Here is a 21,928-nt window from a genome sequence, read left to right as displayed (position 1 = left end):
CATATTTATTATATATATTTGTATTTATACTTAATATCTAGATATGTATGTTACTAGGCTGGAAAACTTAATATATAACAAATGGCGTTCTTCAAACCATCATTGCCAGTGCATAGTTATTAATCGTGATTGAGGAACCCCGTGGGGCTTTCTCGAAAACCCCCGTAAACGTGATACACACACGGCGGATGTGCGATATTTATCGCCGCCCAATGGTAATATTTGTGCTGACGAGAAGCGTTCCATGTGCATGGAGCGTGATTAACGAAAATGTGCATTACGTGTGCATGAATGCTCTGATTAATAGAGCAAGGACTCGACTCGGACCGCATTAAAGCTGCCGCCGAGCAAATTTGCAATCACTTAAAGCAAAACGCAAATGAGGCAGGATGAGTGCACAATAAATACGAGTAATGACAATGCAGTCCGGTTCCATTTTATCCAGCACCGCCTTTTCCCCGGGGAGATTTGACACGCCTCGAACCCATTTTAATTGACAGAGAAACTACTTGGCCTGTTGGCCTGCTTTTTATCACAAATATTCCCGCTGCAGCGAAGGGCGCTGGGCAAATAAATAAATGCCAGGCTGAGCTCCCACATATGCGACACTTTTCCCAGACAATAACTACAATAACTGCAAATGGACGAAATGCGGGACCTCAATGCCAGATGGACATTTTCATCCGGAATTGTTTGCACCGAGGGCCTTCCATCGCAGTCTGTACTCTGGACCCTGGTCAACTTACAATGGACAGGGGACATGAAGACTTATTAAGAAAAGTGTTGCAGCCTCATGAATAAACAGTGCAATGAGATGTGAAGCCTTCGAACGGACTGAAAGCCAGTTGTCAGTTGGCAATTCCTTGAGTGCCGGTCACAATATATATTATATATATGGGGGAAGAGGAAATGCAGCAGCTGGCAAAATGGAGAAGATGTCAATCTCTCAAGAATCTCAGAAGCAGAGCATTATATGTATGCTCATAAGAACATCGAAATGGGGAATCTCAGACATTGCTAAATTACAATCTTATTTTATTATAAAAATGTTGTAGCTATGCAGTTGAAGATATTTATGTTGGATATTTTACTATTAGATTTTATTTAACATTTTCACAAAGTTTCCCAAATTTCTTGGCCTGCGAAGGTAACCTTTTCTTAAAATCCGCCTAACCAAATTTCGCACCCGGGCCTCGGGAAAAAGGGTTCATTAAATTAACATTTAACATTTTAGATTTTCGGGGTGAGCTGGAAACTTTGGCCGGACCTGCCTCGTTTATGCAAAGTGTCGTCTTATTGAATTTGCACTACCCAACTTTTGTCATCGCCGGACAAGTGCTTCAAATGAGTGTGGAAAAGTTTGACCAACGACCAGGACTCCGGGTCTCCAGGACTCCAGGACTTTGGGACTCCGGAGCAGGACTGGTCAATGATCTCTTAGCACCGGGGAGCATCACACACGACATAGAATTGGATTTGGAGTAGGAGCTGCCATTATATATGTACATATATCTGGGCGGGAGATACTTGGACACGCGCACGCCTTCGTGTAATAAACTTCAAAAAATAATTTCGGCAACGTCTACGACAACTGAAACTTGACACTTTGCAAAGAAAGTTTCTGTGGCCTGAGTGTTGTGAGGAAAGTGTGGGAAAGTGGGGAAAGTGGGGGTAGAAAGTGGGTTGCCCGGGGGTGTGTGTGTGGCATGGGCAGTGACAGCTTAATTTAATTTGCGCACAAATTTCCAAACTTGTGAGTTATCGAAATTTTCACATAGTTGTAATGAATTATGCAGCAGCATCTAGCCGAGGATAACTGTTGCAAACTTTCCATATAATTTAATTTGCCGGCATAGAAATCCGGAATTCGACTGCTTAAAAATCCAATTACTGGTGACAGTGGTCTCGCATGCCAATGCCAATCATCATAAAGCGTTGTTTGGGGGCCATTCTCGAATCTCGAGTACCCATGCCCATCAAATCAGATCGAATTAAGCCGTGGAGAGACAGATACGAACTCGAGGGAGTTCGCCTTCGAGCTCGCACGATTCGCCCAGACAACAAGAAAACTTTTAATCCATATTAAATGAACTTTTCTGCACAATTTTCATCAAATTTATTTTGTATTTATTTACACTTTGGTTTGGTTTGGTTTTTCACTCGTCGCCTCGCAAGAACAACAAGGACGAAACTTTTGTCATAAAATTTGTTTTTATGTGCCCTGCATGGGGTGATGCGCAGAGCTCTTCTTTATATGCCAACTAAACCAGAAGCGGCAAATGCCTCACGTTCTTCATTATTTCCATCGAATAGCTCCGAAATTGTTTCGGTTTTTTATTAGTTTTCGCTTCAGTTTCGTGAGAATTAAGGGATTGTTTTTCCATTTTCCATTCACCATTTCCCATTTGACGTAAAGCTCAAAATTTAATAACTTGTTTCGCTTTGACTATCCACTTGCTTTGCCCAACTATTTGTGCACTAATTTAATTTTAATGATTTTTGTGCTCGGGCCACAGAACAAACAAATTACGGCAAACAACTTTGGAAACAAACTTTTGGCTTAATTCGGTGAATGCAAAAGCGAACAACAAATTCGCGTTCTCGTAAAAATGCAACAAACTAAAGTCGTTGAACTTGTGCGAAATGCCCAACAAGTTGCTGTTGCCGTTAAAGTTGCTGCTGCAGCTGCAATTTCTGTTGCTGTTGCTGTTGCTGTTGCAGTTGCCAAAGTCTAAGTTAAAGTTAATTGTATGAAACTTAAGTGGACACTTAACGCAATTTCCGGCTGAAAGTACGGGAGAAAGAAACAAACAACTTTTTGCCCAAAGATTTCGTAGCAAACTTTTGCGAGCATTTGCAGCATTTACCCATATTGCACATACGCCATGGTACCTATAAATATATATAGGTATTTACAGCCGAACATATATATTCGTAAGCCTCCTGGCCAGTTTAGGCCCAATAAATTTGCATCTCTTGCAGAAACATTTTGCACTTGAAGCGTTAAATAAAATAAATAGCTTCGGCTAGTCCGAATGCTTAAATGCTTTGGGCCCTGAATACTGGAGTATCTGTAATATGCAACACCGACAATGCCAAAACACCCAGATATATGTGTACTCGCATATATATGGACAAACACATGTTACTAGCAGCTGCAGTGGCCAGTTGTTTATGGCTGCGGCTTTCGGGGGAGGGGAAGAAAGTGGGGGGGGGGGAGACCCAGGAAAGTGACCGGGTCATAGGTCCATTGACAAGGTTTTGTTTGGCCTGCCTTGGCTTTTGTTTTATGGCCTATGCGCCTGCCGGGCAATAAATTTATAGAATATTTAATATGCATATTTGCAAATAAATGATTTATGCCTGCTAGGTGTGTGAGTTGGCTTAAGTGCGTCTACATATGTTCGCCTGCCCACATTTGTTGCTGCCTCGGCTCTGCCGCAGCTCCTGCTTCTGTTTCAATTTAGTTGCAAATTTTGTGACTGCACTTGAGAAAACAATTTTGGGGGTATTCACTTGGATATATTTTAGATAATTTGAATTTTCAGACTACTTTGGTATAGAGGTATTAAAACAAAGCTTGTTTTAATAGATCATTTTATGATTAGGATAAAAAATGTTGAAGAAAGTCTTACTATTTCATTTGCTTATTTTAATATTATAGTGTTTAAACGTGTATCGTAATATTTAGTAATATTTTTATATGATTTATATATATTTTCATATTATCCTATATTTTCTTGAAATAGTTACCACAGATTTTCCATTAAATCATTGGCATGGTTCAGAGTGTTTTTGCCTTGGCCCTCGCATAGGGGGAATTTATGAACTCGAAAAGCGAACCATCAGCCACATGTTGCTAGGACATCCGCGAGTCCTGAATCCAATCCCGGCTCCTTACCATTTCCCATCTCCGGAGCACAAGTAGATGCACAAGCAAGTTGTACAAAGTTTACACAAAGTAATTTGTATGCACTGCAATTGAAATTCTTTTGTACTACAAAATGAATTCTTTTTGTTTGCGTTTTGGCCCTGGTGAACTGGCAACTGAGAACTGGGAGCTGGGAACTGAGAACTGAAAGGGCGACCGAGGAAATCGCGCTGCACAAAAACCTCGGCAAACTAGTTGAAAAATTTGCTTTTGAGCAGAACTTCAAACTAATGAAGTGGAAGTCGACTAGCCAACTGCGTCTGTGTCTTGCATCCGTCCGACTGCCAGCCACTGGGCCACTGAGCTACTGAAACTAAAACGAATACAAATTAAATAAAATAGAATTTCTGTTTTTGCCCTTTTGCTAATTTGCATGCAAATTTTTTTGGTTCGGCCCCGAGTTTGTATCTTTCCACACGGGGAATGCATCTCAGTTTGATTTGCTTTCGACTATGCCACCTCGCCGCCCTCAAAAACAGGAATTTGATTTCACAAAGGGGAAAATCAATTGTTCTGGGAACGAAACTGCACGTACTCGTTTTTCTTCAATTGACTCACTTAGTTTCCTTAATCTGGTTCAATAAGTCTCTCTGGCCGGACCGACTTCAATTTGTATAATTAAAATGCAAATTGCTGTATGGCCATCGAGCTGGGCTCGGCAGTTGTTCAGTTGTTTCAGGGGGGTTTGCGACACAAATTAAATTTATGAAAATCATCGTCGAGAGGTTTCTGCAGTCCTGTGGCCACAGCTCATTAAAGTCCTGAGTGTCCTGGCGGTCTGACAATGCTTTCGTCGCCTTTGACATTTGCCCAGCCGTACAGTTAACCATTTAGGTGGGATTAACTTTTTAAAAAATAATATTTTAGATATTTTAAATAGTTATCTAAACTAAGAAACATTGCTAAATAGTTTATTACTTTTAAATTTTAATTTGAATTATCTGCTTTTTTATGATAACATTCTAATACAGTTTGTAAATTGCCTTACTCCTGTATTCTCCATCGAAAGTATTTTAAGCAAACAAATTAATATTTGATCAAATTAAATTGTTACAGAAAAGTTTTCCTTTTACATTTAAATAATTAATATGTAAAACTCCAAAGCTGAAGCCCTCATGAAAAATTCATTTGCATGGCCAGGGATTCTTACTTTCACCACTGTGCACCTTTTAACGCGACTTCGTTAGTCGCGTGTTTTTATTTAATTTAGCATAATATGCTCCGCTTCATGTTTGGTTAGCTGCTCCTGGGGCGGTTTATGCTCCAGCCACGCCCACTTTCCCTTTTTGGCGACGGGGTACAGTACACTACACTTTGCTAATTTTTGGCGTGGCTCAGCCGAAAGCTTTTAACATAATTAGTTTCAACTTTTCTGACCACGTTTCGTTTTTGTCCGTTGGCCTGGTTAGTGTTGCGTTGCACACTCAATTGTTGTGATATGTTTGCCCGGCGAGGAGCCCGGCTGCGGTGATTAAACAGCGGCCATTTCCATAAACCAGCAACAGTTTCAATTAAAGAGAGAGCCGCACTTCGCCACCGGAAGCGGAAGTCGAAACTTCGCTCACAGAATACACAAGCAGCCCGGGGATAATCATCAAATAACACATTAGTTATCGGGGTCAAACAAAGTTCTGCTTTTTGTCGGCTTTATATGGATTTCCAACCAAATTACCGATCTGATTTTGCTGGCGTGCTGTTTTTAATGCCGGCCAGTCTCGTAAATTCGGTATATAAATTAAATGGCTAACAAATATCAAAGGGTTCATATCAGTGTTTGCAAGGGTCATTTATGCACTGAGAAAAATTTAATAAAAATTTGGCATTATGAACTTTTCTCATTTAATTTTTGAAAATTATCTATCAATATTTATTGATATATTTTAAAGATCCATTCTTTTATATTTTATTTTAAATACTACATTTTTCAACTTGCCTCATTTATTTTTGGAACAAATATATTATCAAAAGCAAAGTATCTTAATATAAGAAATAGTTATTAACGTATTTTTAAGAAACCCTATTTCATTTTTAATTTTTCAAGTGTGGTATCAGTCAACTTACGGCGTATTTGTGTGCCTGGCCCGGGGTCTTTATCGGTTTTCAATCCCTTCTCCGGGGTTTCGGGCACATAAAGATTTTATTAGTTGGCACGTGTTAACACGACCGGGAGCCTATAGATTTTAGGGCTAAATCCGGGCATTGATTGGGTTGATTTGGGCCCTTTCCCCAACAGTTTCCATCGTATATTAATAAAGTTAGACACATGGGGAGTGGGTTTCCGAGACGAGTGCCCGACTTTGTCGGAGACGCCACAAGACGAGTGACAAGACGGCTGCGAGACTTGTCAGCCCAGCCGAGGAATGCAATCTTGGCAGATATTAATACTCGGCAATAAACACTTTGACTTGGTTTTGCGCACTCGCCTCACCTTTCGGCCTGCCACGCCCTGTTTTCCCAGCCGAAACTTTGCTGTGGGCGAATATGCTAATAAACTCGAGCTGATGCGGTTTCATTTCGGTTTCCATGGCAGCGTCAAATGAGCAAACAGATGCAAATCTGCAGCTAGCAACTTGCAACTTGCAGCATGCAACCGAGCGGCATTTGCATAGGCAAATGAAAAGTGCAGTGTGGCAAATTTAAAACTCGCATGCGACCTTAAATATTTTCCTTAGCCATTTTCCTCTCCCAGGGTTTTTTTTTTTGGGGGCGGCAACAAATGCCACAAGCACTTAGCCTTAGCCCCGCCTGGAAAAGTGGGGTGAGGAGCGTGAGGAGCCTGCGGAAAATGTGGAAAAAGAGAGGTCGGACTACTGCCGGACCGACAGGCAGCTTCACTCAAGTTGACAAGCGCCCGGCATCCGAGCTTTCCCTGCCTCTCGCAGCCCTCTGCCCTGCATTCAGCATCTTTTCCTCCGCTTTTCCGCCTGCACCTCACCTGGGCATCCACCTTGCATCCACCCTTTCCACTTTCCCCCCCACTACCACCTGCAGCAGCATGGCATCGTTTGCCCTGATAGTTGCTCGTTGACTAAGTGACCTTTGTGAGCGCTAGAATGCACCAACCTGGTCCAACTTTGCCTGCCTCGCTCGCCTGCCTGCCACTGGCAGGTGGAAAGTGAAAGGCGGGCGGGGGGCAGACACGGCACACTCAGGCTTTCACTGGGGGAAAACTACTGTGACGACACGAAACTGAACGTATGCATCATGCTATGCAATAAATGAAAAAGGCTTCCATCAATCCCATCAGACATGTTCCCAAGAAATCTGCTGGATTGTCGGTTGCAAAAATAACTTCAAGTGAACAAAGGTCGTGTCTATATCAAATAGATATTATTGCCTTGGGAATAAATAAATGCAGATAAGCTATCAAGAGAAAAAAATTATGGTCTTAAAATAAACCATTTAAGAAATTATCCCTAAAAACATTAATCTTTCAAATGTTAAATCTTGTTCCCTAAGAAATGTAAGATAAATCCATTTAATTGCTCAACAAATTGCATTGCATTTAATAAAAAGTATCTCTTAGAAGCTTTGGGATAGTTTAAAGTTTTTTAGTTTTTCTCACAGTGTACGCCTGGGCTGGTCTAGCACAACATAGTGGCACACTGCCTGAGATTCTCTTCGCTGGAGATCTCGTGTCGCCTGTCACCTTTAAATAATGTCCCACGACGCCTTTCAACACAAATCGCATGTGAAAAGTGCTTCACACATGAAGTGTTTTTGGAATTTTTACTACGTTTTTTGGATTATGATCGCATATGCCCCTGCCCCGAACAAACCACTCGTCCGAAGTACATACACCAGCGCAAAAAGCCGGCTCACATCCTCGGCGTTTTGGCCCACTGTTTTGTTGTGTGTGTGTGTTGTGTTGTGTGTTGTTGTGCGGCGAGTGGCGAGTTATGGACTTTATTGCGCTGACAGTGGATTTTGTGGCTGCGCTGAAGTCCTTTGGCCTTGGAAGCCACTGCAGCAGGCAGGCGTGAAATTCGGAATTACACTTCTGGCCGAGATAATTCTGGTGGGGCTTAGACGAAGGGTCTGGATTAGGAAAAATATAGATTTTTGTAGCAACCATTAAAGTTGTGGGTCTTTCGAAATACATTGTAAACTATAATTTAACCTTATTCCTACAAATATAGTTTAAAGCTGCCATCCAGTTTAACCTAAAACAAATCCCAAGCCCTTTCGTTCTTTCTGATCAGAGTACCCGCAATCCTCGAGGAATTCGATTAACATGTAATAATTTATCTTGGCCCGCTGCCTTTGTGTTGGCATTTCGATTTGCATGTCCCTTTGAGATTTTAGTTGCTATTTTTCTCATTTTCATTTTCATTTTCGTTTTCATTTTCCCAGCTGCCAGCAATCCCGTCATCAGCTGCAGCTCAAGTTCCATTCATAAATATTTGTGCCATGGAAAGTGGAGTGAATGGATAGAGATGGGGATAGATATGGGGGATAGAGATGGGTATAGCACTTGGTATAGAGATGGGGATAGAGGCATCAGCATCAGCATCAGCATCAGCCGCAAGCATCTGTGGGAGTGACATGTGTCTGGGGAACAACAAGCTGACATTTTGTAATAAATATTTGATGACTTTGATATGCAAAATCGCAAGCCGCTCAAAAATTGGTTTAGCTTTAACTGATCTGGGATTTCTTTTTTCCTTGCATCCCCAGACCCGAAAACTTTCCACAGCTTTCTTTTGGCTGCTTTCTTTTTTTTTTTTTTGCAGTTCACACTTCATGGCAATTCATTTGGCGCTGTGTGCATACAATGTCCTGGCTAATCCCATGCCAGCATTCCCCGTCTGCGATTTTCAGCCCCAATATATATATGTGTACACATATATTGTTGGCTGTTTTTGGCAACTGTTTTGGCCATTGTGTGTGCTTAGTTTTATGGCTGCCGCAGCGGGAAACTAGAGGCTTAATTCCACTGCATGCATTGTTGCGCTTTAGCACCTCGCCAAATGTTTCTGTTAATTTGTTTCCAGTCGCCACACATGGCGTATACGTAATTCTCCTGCAAGACACCCTTTAAAAGGGCTTTTTGAGTGCGGCAACTGAGCAAAGGCATTTCTTCCTCAGAAGAAAAGTTAGTGCCGCGAAATGTCCTTTGAGTGCTTTGGGCACACACTGGTTTTCCTTTGCCTTTTGGCCACCTTTGTACCGCGTATTTCGCTTTGCGCCTTTGACTGTATAAGAGATCCTTTTAGATAAACTGAAACTCCTTAAAAGCCAAACACTTAGACAAAAATATATTTTTAAGTACACCTAAGAATTAATCAGTTTCTGCTTAAACTGTAAAATCATGCTGATATAAATAGCACCTTACACGTGATAACCGTAAGCTGATTAATAAATTAAACTTGCTTTCTCAAACAGGAAATAGCTGCCGGCGGAATTTATTAATTACCCCAAACTCAGGCACTTTGATCCGCAATATGATTCAAACAGCCTTTGAGCTTAACACCAACTAAATCTCTCCTTGGAGGTTAATGTTTGATCTCAGCATCTTTGTAGGCGATTGACACACAATTTGAGGCCAAGGAAGCGGATATCTGGCTTTTGTCTGCGGCGGTTCATTGGCATCTGGGTGCGCAGATATTGGATATTGATGCATCGGATGCAGATAAGGCACGACATGGGTTAAACATGGGTATTAAATCATGTCGAATCGGCTGCAAAGCAAAATACAACACAACACATAATTCAAATGGATTGCGCTGAGGCTGAGCAATAGCTCTCATTGCTGGATAAATGAGATTTGTTCGATTCGTGCTTTGCATTTCAATGCGGCAACATCTCAGGACCTATTTGCTAACCACGCCCCCAAAGACCTGGCTCATTTGCCGCCCCATAATGTGCATTGATTTGCATGAAAAGCAGAACTCGTTATACGCACATTTTGCGCCATTTTCCGCGTTGGCCACGTCCTCAAGGACCTCTTCTCCTTTTGCTTTATTGCAAGCACTTTCATTATTGAAATACTCTTAAATTATTGAATATTTGCATAATGCGATAAGGAAGCTGGAAACGGGAATACAAAATAAGGAAAATACAACTTCTTTTCATTAGTTGAAAAAGAGCTCTATAGTCTGGCTTTGATTTGTAGGGGGAAAATGCGAAGAGCTGGTGCCGTTTTTATTGCTTTGCATTTTGATAACATTTTTACCCACCGTTATTTAAGGCTTTTTGCCAAACTAACTTGCTCAAAAGTTAAGGATATATATGAAGTGTTTAAAACTAACGTTTAGTAAGATATAGTCACTCATTTAATTGTCAGCTTTAAGAAATAAGAATCAGTCGGACAGCGAGCAGCTGGCAGTTAATGAATGCCTCGCACACACGGCGTATGCGCAATAATTGCGACAACAGTTTATTAAACGCTCGTATTTACACGCTCCTCGGCCTGCGGATGATGAGCGATTTATCTGCAAGTCACGTTTCGGGTACTTAATAAATGGCCCAGGCAAATGTGTGAAACAGCATAAATACTGCTCTTTACATAAATTACCCCTGGGGTTCTATTGTTTGCCGGGTCGTTTTAAGCCCTTAACAGTTAACTGGTATCCGTTCGCACAAAGTCCTCTCGCCGGCAGCAGGTGGAACTTTGATCGGCTTGAATTGTTATTATATCATGCTTAATATTCCAACGATAATACAGCTAAAAACTAAAGTCAAAGCAAACAAATCGATGGGGATCTATCCCGGGCGATGAGAATGTTGTTTACTTTGGCCTTGTGTTTACTTGGGCTCGGCTTATTCATCACGCTGACCGAAACTAAATTGATTTACTTTTAATATTTCAATACGGCCGGCCTTGGCCTCGACATTCGATGTCTCAATGTCTCGGTGTCCCGGGAAGATGTATGAATAACCATTTAATTTTATTTGACTTTTGTTGGCGGCCAACCACGGCTTAAGTGGCCACTTATTTATGGCCCAAATGAGCACTTGGCCTGCAGTAATTGTTGGCCACGTCTGCGATTGCTGCTGCTGGCCCTCATCTAAGCGCAATTTATGCTCCATTATAATTTCCCGACGATTCCACCTAAGCAAAAATAACATGAAATATGGCCGAGTGGCGCTGAAAAATGAAGAAAACGGTGGAAAAATGAAAAGAGAGGCGAAAAGCGAGGTGGAAATAAGGAAGCAGGAACTATGTAATATTGCGCATACGCCCGGCTGGCTGTTGCCTGTTTGCCGTTGGCTGCGATTTGTTTGCCCTGGCGGCGTGTCGTTAATTTAAAATTATGTTTACGAGGCCCGACCCCGTTGTTGATAATAAAATAAATGAGTTTAATGCGGGCCACCCGCCGTATAAATCACATTTTTATTGAAATTGCTGTGTTGTAAGGGGCTTATATGTATGGGCCCCTGTCAGGACCTCCGGCAAATGAAGTTTTTTTAATTGAATGCAGTGGCAGTTGGCATGCAGTTGCAGCTGCTGTCAATTTGACTGTGAATGGTCGTGTATCTGTCCCCCATCTCTCTGTATTCAGATCCTTCTCTTTTATTTTTTGGACCACCCATCAGCCCATCAACCGTATCGGAATGCATATTTAAGTGGCTTTTAAAAGCCCTCAGAAAGCGTCTCAGCTTGCAGTGACCCCGTAATTGATTGTCACACGCCGCAGCAATTAAAATGTCACTGGGTTCAGTTCGGCAATTCCTCGCATTCGATCCTTTTTTATTTTGCGGCTGAATGGGTGTCGCTTTGCAGCGAGTTTCGGGTTAAATTGAAAATTAACTGTGCATATTTCATGCCAAAACAATTTGCGTTTATTTGGCGGACAAAAAAAAAAAAAACAAAATGAAAAGCAGAGGGGCTTGCACACACAAATTCCAGCTTTCAACTGCGAATGTCGCTTAGCGTTTGTGACCGCAGATGACTGCATCGGGGTTCAGGGGTCGCCGAAAGGGGGCCCCAGAGTGGGAGAGGGGGCACTGAGGTTGCCCTGATGGTCACTTGAAACAAGTGGCCAACAACAAGGGCGACTGGCAATGGCAATGGCAAAGTAAATGCTATTACCATTTAAATTTCTCTAGCTAACCAGGCGCAAAAAGGACACTCGACTGTTCGCTAGAAGCCACCTTTTAGACGCAATCATTTACAATCGGTCACGGCAGCGCGTTATCCTGAGCATTTCACGGTGCTTTTGGGGTGGCTGGCAAAGATTAAGGGTTATTTTATTCGAGAAAATATTTTTAGTAGGCTAAATGGGTTTTAACTTGTCTTTCGGGGCTGGGAATGTAGAATTACGTTTGGGAAGTGGTAGTAAAACTTCATTATTTCTTGGGAAGAAAATTAGATTGTGAAATATTTATAAAGTGAAATATTTTTTGTATACAATGACCATTAACATTATGCAAATTATTATTTATTTAGCTAAAAATATAAGCGAACTGGATATGTTGCTTATAAGAACTGGGAACATAACGTTAAGCAGTTTTTAAAAATAAAAATAATTTTATGATAAATACACTTTAAATATTTTTATTTATCCATTGAAAATATTCTAGTATTACAAGTTTATAAGAAAAGCGGGGTGCAATAATATGAAAACATTTGAATATATTTTTAGCTACCAAGTTAAGGTTCTTAAACGTTCTTTCTCTAAAAATATTGTACATCCTATGGTTATACGGATATAAAGTAAGATAAATAATTATTTTTTTAATTAAAAATCCTAAGCATTATGAGTGATGTGGCTGTGTTAACCCCGTCCAACAGCTTACAACGCTCCGCATTATGCCAGTCAAACGAACATTGTCAGTGGCGGCAGTGCGCCGCTCCAACTCGCTTATTTTTGTTTCTGTTGGAATTGTTCAAAAGTTAGTTTTAAGTAGCATCGGACAAAGCGCGGTCAAGGGATTGAAGGGATTCCAGAGGCGGCGGGAAAGGGGTTTTGGCCAGGGATTTGGAGCTTTGGCTTTTGGGAGCGAGAACACTGTTATTTTTGCAACTGCTGCGCTGCACTGCCCTGCTCATTTACTTTGTGCCTTTTGTGTGTGGCCCGGGCATGTAAATTGAATTCAAAGTGGGTATTATTGCATTTGTGTCCTTTTTCAGTCGCTTTGTATTTGAGTTTTGCTTTGTTTGCCGCCTGCCAAATGGCAAATGGCGGCTTAACCCATTAAATACCGCTCCGAAAGCGATGGTCGACAGTCAGCATATGCTTAATACCTACAAATTGTGCTTTTAAAAAATTGCCTAGAGCCTTAAAATATGTATTTCATTTTATCTCTATGAATTAAAATTGAAATAAATGGATCAAGAAAGTGTTCTTCATTTAAGAAATATGTTTTTAAAATAACACACTTTGTATATCATTTTGTTTTAAATGTATTTATCTAATTTATATTCCCTGGTTTTCTTAATTTATCTAACCGCTGTTCATTTGATGGGTTAAACCACTCCTTCACGCTCGGCGACCCTCGCAGCTGGAGAAACATGCAGTTGAAAGCCGGACAAGTTGTTGCAGCTCCGGCGAATAGTTGGCAGTATCCAGTTTCCAGCTCCCAGCTTTCAGCTTCCAGCTCCTCTGGCTGCCTGCCGCAAAGTGTTGGATCATTCATCAAAGCCAGGACCTCGCACTGGCGAATGCCATCAAACATAATAATCAAACATCAGCTACATAACAAACGACCAGGGCGACCCGAAATGCGGCGGCTGCTTCTTTGGCTGCTGGCTCTTGCCTTTTTCCAGCTGCCTTCTGGCCAAGTCCGCTCACTTTCATCTGCTAGAATCTGCACTGGAAAAAATGTAAGAAATATAGATATTTTATATCCAAAATAAAATATCATAAATATAATAAAATATTTTTGGCACAGGGAAGTAGATATTAGATATTCACACTCTTGCACTCTGGTTCATTGTAAGTCTCCTAATATACACTGGTCGGCATATGTATTTTGACAAAATAAAAGTTAAGTATACTCATAACTTGAACTTACTTCTTGTAAACTATAGGCATCAATGGAAAGGTAATTTCAATGCCGTTTGAATGATATAATACATTTCTTTACCCATTCAGTACTTATTGAAAAGGACGAATTTGTGTAAATCAACTTTTAAATTTTTTTTAAAAACTTTTTTCCTCGTCTTGAAAACTTAAATTTTTTGATGCAAAAAGTTTCTTCAAACAAAAACAATAGTAACTGCAAAAAGAATTTTTCAAAAATCATTTTTCTTATATTTTTTATGAATTTTTTATGAATTTTTGAAAATGCTTAAAAACAGGCATTTGAGCCATATTTTTGTCTTTTTCATACAAATTTTTTCCTTCAAAAAATCATAAAAAATATAAGAAAAATTATTTTTGAAAAATTCTTTTTGCAGTTACTATTGTTTTTGTTTGAAGAAACTTTTTGCATCAAAAAATTTAGGTTTTCAAGACGAGGAAAAAAGTTTTTAAAAAAAATTTAAAAGTTGATTTACACAAATTCGTCCTTTTCAATAAGTACTGAATGGGTAAAGAAATGTATTGTATCATTCAAACGGCATTGAAATTACCTTTCCATTGATGCCTATAGTTTACAAGAAGTAAGTTCAAGTTATGAGTATACTTAACTTTTATTTTGTCAAAATACATATGCCGACCAGTGTAAGTACCACATATGTGACTTAAATATTTAAATATTTAAATATAAATAATAATATTCGATTTTTTTAAATTTAAATAAATTAAAGTGTAGCTATTCAAGCGCTGCCATATTTCCCAGCAGGACCGTTGACCTGCCCACGCCCGCCAGCCAGCACCGCCAAGAAAATGTTTTCACTCAAAAGCAAATGCAATAAAAAAGGCAATTTATCAGCATAAAATATTATATGGCATGCCATTGAGTTGGTTCATTTTTTCTATTCTTCCCAAGACCCGTAACCCGACTCCAGTTCCACTCCTAAATGTGAGCCATTTACGCCTTTCGCCTGATTTTAAATGTAAGCCACCGAATGGGATTGCATGTAGCGGTTATTCTTTCTTTGGCTTCGAGATGGGAATTCTGTGGATGCTGCCGAGTGGCTGGCAATTGTGGCTGTCACTCAAATTAGCGCCATTTACAAAGGCATTTGCATGCTTTTAGGCATGCCACGCACCACCGAAACCACCCAGATACCCAGCCACCCAACCACCCACAAGGACACCCAGCCCACCGCAATGACGCATTCGTTGGCCTGTGTTGTGATTTACAAGTATTTGCCAATGCCTGAAGGCACTTGAGCGTCTGCCGCTTGCCGGCATTCGAAGGCACTGAGAGAAAAGTACTTACGGAAAAATTAGATTTAATTTCCTTAGTGGCTAATAGATAGAATTTTGTGGTTATTCTATTTATGTTTCTGTCCACTTTAATAAGTCACATTTTTTATACATTCTTTAATGATCAAAAATATTGTATATATTATGGGCATCCTTTAAAAAATAATAACAAAATTAAATTAACATATTGTTTTATGTTCGAATATTATTTATTATTAATTTCTAGCACAAGTTTGGTTACCTTTAATTTATTATCAACACTAGGTGTGGAAGTCATTTCTTAACGATAAGAATTTGAGCATTTACTTGGCGTTACAAGACTTGAATACTAGCTTGAAATATTTATAAAACATCTTTTAAATTTGATTTTTTTTTAATTTGTGTGGTTTTTAGTTATAGCATTCGATATTTGTTTGAGTGAGTTCTTATTCCTGATGTGCCTGTGCCACTCTGCCGTTTGTGTGGCATGCAACCTCTCGTTGACATCATTTGCCAGTCAGTGGCTCACGCATAAAAAGCTGCTCACTCGTTAGGCCCACTTGTTCGGATTGTTCGTACTCGGCACTGCTCCTCTGTTATGTTCCGCACTGTACTGTTTTGTGCTGCCGATGCTGCTGCTGCCTTTGCGAAAGTCAAGGGTTATCATTATGCGTCCTAAGTGCGCCTGCAACTTAAATTCTGACCCACAACAACGGGGCACCAGCTGTAGTTTCTCTAGTTTCTGTCATTTTCCAAGCAGTTGCAGCCAAATTGTGCCAACGCCCAGGGGAAAATGCCAAGGGGGCACCAGGCACATCCAGAGCCACATCTATGGCCAAGTCAAGATGCCAAGGCCGAAACATAGCGACCCACACACAAAGCCCGGTGACAACACAATGTTGTTGGGTGCAGGCATTGAGATAAGATCATACCACAAAACAGGACACTTTTGGCTTGGCCCATGGCCAAAAAGCCAAAAAGCAGGCAGCCGCCGTTGACAAGTTGGGCAAAGGACTTCCAGCTAGGGGGAAAAAAAATTATATGAAACCAAAAACGAGGGCGAGCCATCTGCTTAAAGTCCATTCCGAACTGCCGGCTTACATAATCAATTAGCTATTCAATTTGGGCCAAAGTTTCGCCCTCAAAACGCTGCTGATAATTCGAAGCCGGGGCTCTCTTGTCATTGCAACTTTTGCGTGTGTCCGAAATCGTGTGGAAAACTTTTCAGCATACATACATATACTACACACAAAATCCACCCATGATTGCAGCCTTCAAGGGGCTATGGCTATGGAAAATTTCCTTGGAAAGGAACCCCGAAAATTCGTAAATATTTTTGGCCCTTTTTCGTTTTTTTTTTCTTCCTTGCCTGCCTGTGGTGGCTTCGTTTCTTTTGAAAAAGTAGCTAATTTAATAAGAAATTCTTGGAAAACTACACGAAAAAGGCTTAAGTTCTACATGAGTAAAGTTATAGAAAAGTTTAAGTTGCCAAATCTAATTTGCTCAGAAATGCTGCCAAACAACAACGCAAACAGCAAACATGGAGTAGGGTCGAGTGTGTGAGCCTGGCCAGAAGGAGGGGCATTTTCCAGGATTTACTTTGCCTTTTGCCGCCAGCGGACTTTGCGGCTCTCAGCCAGTCAAAGCTGAATATGGTCGATGAAAGTACTGAGAAAAAATTTCATAAGTTTACTTTTATTTCTTCATCTTATTTCTATAAATTTCAAGACTAAACAGTAAATAAAAGTTACTAAATATCATATTTAAAACAATATTAATGTAATATTTTAATAAATTATTTTTATAATAATTCATTTAAAAATTTTTTGTAGTGCACTTTAGAAAAGGTGTGCGAACTTAGTAAGTGGCTGCAAATTCTGTGTATGTGGAATTCTATTAAAACAAATAATGAAAGAAAGTTAGCCAACGGTTAGGGGTTTGTTTGTGCAAGACCATGACCTAACATAATCAAGTTTTTAACGAATCGAAACTCGGAATAACTAATCATAACTTTAAGCAAACTTAATTCAAAGGGTGAAATGCCCCTTAAAGCTGTTCCCAGTCCCCTGCAAAAGGGGTGAGAATCACCTCCGAAACCCCCTCTGTCGCGATAATGCGAGAAAATCCCTTGCCAGACACTCGCCAGTTTCCTCACTTCCGATGCGCTGTCATGTCACACCAAGTCGTGATTTATTTGCGCGGGAATGTCAATAAATTTAATACGCGAATATAATATATTTTACAGGCAATCAATCACACGGACTTAAGCGCCACTCCCACACTCAGACGCAAACTCACACTTGGAACGAAGTACACACAGCTAAGCTTATATAATCGCGGCACTTTAAGAAATGGCATCCTATAAATATCGGGAATTTCCTGAGGCGTTTTGAGGTGTCACTTGCGAAAATTCCAGTAATCAAATTGATTTTTTCGTTGTGAATAGTTGATTATTAACTAGTTTATAAAATAAAGAAAACTTAAGAAATAATTAAAGTCTTCATATGTTTATTAATTATCATAAACATTATTTTTAATATTAACGAAAATTTATTTGTTAGCTTTAAGAATATTTAATACAATGACCATGAATTCTACAAAAACTGCAAAGCCGTTTACTAGATTTAAAAAAAAAAAACACTTTAAAAGTGAAAAAAAAATACTGACGATTTTTAAATGTTGCTACCAAAAGGATTTACGTTACTGATGAGCTTTGAGCCAATAAAAAGGGCAGATAACTTAATTACTGCAAAGCCGTGACCTATTCCACTATCCGCCGCTTTGCATTTGAATTTCGATACGAATCCATAAAAATGCGGTTCAAAAACGCCACCACTCCCTTTGAAAACCCAACACAAGTACGCGGCGATGAAAGATGAAAAGTGCATTCAGGCCGAATATGTGTGGTGTGTGTGTTTGCATACGAGTGCCAAATTCAATTTGGCCAACTCCCTGGAAAGCCGCAGGCCAACTCTCAAGCTCAATGCCCACTCATTGAGTTTCAACTAATTGCCAGGTGAGGAAAGGTGAAATAAATCAGAGCGAAAATATTTCCATTTCGAGGTTGCTGCTGCCGTGGGATCTCTCTCGTCTCGAGGCACTGCAACACATTTTCGACCAATCCCATCCTAACCCATGCCATACCATTCCCAACCCATTCCATCCAGAATTTTCCGGGGAAAACAATGCAATTTTTACTGTTTTAGCGAGAATTCCACTTTTGTCCGGGCATGTGAAGGGGATGGGGGTCCGGTGCCGGCAATCCGCCGGACAGCCGGTTGGACATAATGAAGTCCAGTCCCCGGATCTCTGTTCTCGCTGCCACTCTCTGTTCTAGTCAGCTCGGTTCGTTTGGGTTCGGCAACATGGCAACGTTAAATGGAAACGGAAGGAAAGGCCAACGGTTATCGAATTAAGGAGTACCCTTTTGAGGGAAGCAACCTGACCATACCATTTCATCCAACCTCATTAAAATTCAAGCAAATCGGAAGTAGGTTGTATATCTTTCTGTTTTAAATCAGGAAAGAAATTGAATTTTACCTTTACTTTTCAAAATATTTCAGTAAATCATTAAAAACTTCATTACATTATTTATCTTATAATATTTAAAAGGTCTTCAATAACTTTTCTTAAAATCATTTTTACTCGATTTATTCATTGCCCCATCTCTTAGAAAGGATTTACTTCTCCTTATCATCATTAAATCAATGTTATTTCACTATTAAATTTTATAATATTTATCTTCCCTTTTAATACCTTAACTTTAAACCAAATTCGCCCACTTTAATCTTAGTACCATCACTTTAAATGTAGTTATACCCGCATATAATCATTATACACCCAGCAAGGGTATAAAAATGTGAAAAGAGAGATGCACAAAATCAAGTCAAAAGCGCGAGCGTGCGAAAAAAATACGTGAAATTGAGTTTGAAAATAAATTAAATTATCGCGCCGTTGCATGTAAGTAGTTTGGGATGGCGGGGCACCACCAGCACCACCGGGTTTGCCGTTGTCCAAATGAATCAATTTCAACTTAAGCGCCAATTTAAAAGGCCAGCCAGCCAACTTTCGACACGCAAATCTAGCCGTCTGTTCCGACTTTCCCCTGTCTGTCCCAATGGCTCCTGCTGCTCATGGTCCACCTCCTGCCATCCAGCCGTTTTCCCATCCTGCCAGTTTATCCATCTATCGAGCTGTCTGGCAGCTTTGCATATTGCTTTGCCCCTCTGGGAGTTGCTCGAATAAGAAATGAAAAAAAATACAGACTAAAAAGACAAAAGGAGGTGCAAAAGAAACTATCTGGCGAAATACTTGCAAATTCTATTCGACTTTTAAATTAGTTTGTCGGGGACATCTGACAAAAACTTCGCCCCAGGCCCCGAATGCAATTAATGATTGAGCCACCGCAGCGCAATTGGCCAATTGGAATGCAAGTTCATAGGCCAAATGCAAATTGCTCATTACATTGCCAAATTCCTCGCCATGGCTCAATGGCTTACACATGCCGCCGGGCGGTAATTAAAGGTCGAATCCGAAATCAATGAAATATGATAACGTTTTATTAGGCAAGCACTTGTGCCAATTTGCAGCGGTCAATTTAATCGCCTGACAAGCGGACTGTGGCACAGTGGTCACTGGGGAGTCGCGGCCCACTCGGCGTGCCTTATTTATTGTTCAGCAGGCAATGACAGCAACGTGACTCGCAGAATGAAATGCTGGAAAAATGATAACGTAAATATGGCCATGACACCCGGGAAAATGGTAAGGTGAGTTCTGCGAGGCACAGTGGATGACGAGGGAATATTACCTGACTTTAATGCGCAGTGGAAAAATTATTAAATTTTTATAAAGGCCTTTTATAAGAACTCAGGTTTTAAAATAATGTTCATTCATCAATGATGAATTTTCTGTAAACTCATTCCTTGTAAGTTTTTCCCTGATAGATTACGATTTTAAGAAATGTGATGGAAACCGTATTTTATGGAAGCCATTTTGTTCATCATAGTGCTACTTAAATTATTTAACTACCTAGGGGAGTCCTTAGAACAGGTATCTGTGATATTACACACAAATCTTCGTTGGTCTTATCTTAATTTACCATCCGCAGAACAGGCCTAACATCCTGTCCTTGTCCACTTTGCGGAACATTGTGCGAATGTCTTTGCACAAGTCGTGCGAAATAAATTTGCCTGCTTAAAGTGCAACTCATGCTCCCGGTGTTCTTTATGCTCCGCCTGCCTGGATGGCTAACCTTGAACGCTTCGTTAACTGCATTTAAGGCTGCCTTTCTCGACTTTCGCCCGCTTTCACTTCCCAGCGAAATTCCTCAGTATATACTATATGGTACAATTTTGTACTTGGAGCGAATTTCAAAGCGCAAAATCAGCGCTGCAAATGGCAATAAAACTTTCGGAGCGCCAAAGCCAAATATGAAATGGCTCATACGTGTAGCGTAAATAGTTAAAATTCATTAAAACTTTAGCAATTACTGCGCGTCGGAAAGTCGTTAATTATTTTCCGTAACGAACCGTTTGAACCATTTGAACCATTTGAACCGTTTCGCATCCGAAAAACCCTCGAGATTAAAGCGAAAAATCAAGCCGGGCAATTACCAGGTCGCCGTGTCGCCATTAATATGCGCAATTAGTGACTGCCGATTGGCCTTGTCGAGAGAGACATTCGATTATCATAATTATGGGCCCCAAGCCCAATACAAACCCGCACCCATTAACGATTTGACCCCCGAAAGCCCAGCTCCCACATAAATATGCAATGCAATTTATGCCCATCTTCAGAGTCCGGGCCGAACTCGTACTCAATTTGTTGTCATTAAATTAATGAAGTTTGCTGCCCTTCTTGTCGGACACTAATCTTAAAATTTGTCAATGTCATCGACGTGTCATTGTGTGGCCAATGGATTGCTACGTGAGTTCAAACCTATGATTTCTCCTTCTTGTGAATTAAATTTTGTACAGGGAGAAATCTATCATTATTAATACTGGCATTTAAATGGTATCACATTGTTGTACGGAAGAAAAATAAAGAATTTCCTAAAATATAAGGGGTTTCAATAAATTAAGGCATTATGCCATTGGCTTTATTTTCAATTATCTGACTGAATATAAAAAAAAATTTGTGGCAAACTAGAGAAAAATTTTATACACCTTAAAAACATTTGATCTATTTGTAATATAAATGTTATATATTAAATTATGTTTAGTCAGTTGGTGAAAAATCATGCAAGTGTCATAAGGCCCTAAGATATTTTATTGATTTATACATAATATTTTACTAAATTTTTTTTTAAAGTGCATTCACCAATCACACCGCCCTTCCAGTCCAGCAGCATCAGGTTGGAGAATCGTAAATTAGTTTGGGCAATTATGTTTACCTACATCTAATTAGCCTAATTGAAGCAGGACAAAAGGTCTGGCTGCAGGGCCTCCTTGGTGGTTCTCGGTTTGTCGATTGTCGAGTTGTCGATTTCTCGAGTCCAAGGAGCAGTGCGTGTGCTGATTGGCCCGGCATACCATCCAGTTCAACCCAATGGAATCCAGCTAGCATACTTTGCATCCTGTGTCCCATCATTGCGTATGCCACTCAGACACGGCCAAAACGAGCCAAGCTGGCCAATAGATCGATCATCGCGCTGCCAGTGAGGAAAGGAGTGGTGGCAGCTCTCTAAATACCTGGGCCACCGCACTTTTGGTTCACCTCAGCCAAAACCAGCAGCTTCAGGTGTTCCAGGTGTTGCAGG

This window comes from Drosophila subpulchrella, chromosome 3R (genome assembly GCF_014743375.2).
Source record: "Drosophila subpulchrella strain 33 F10 #4 breed RU33 chromosome 3R, RU_Dsub_v1.1 Primary Assembly, whole genome shotgun sequence".
Lineage (NCBI taxonomy): Eukaryota > Metazoa > Arthropoda > Insecta > Diptera > Drosophilidae > Drosophila > Drosophila subpulchrella.
Note: the sequence above shows the minus strand (reverse complement) of the source record.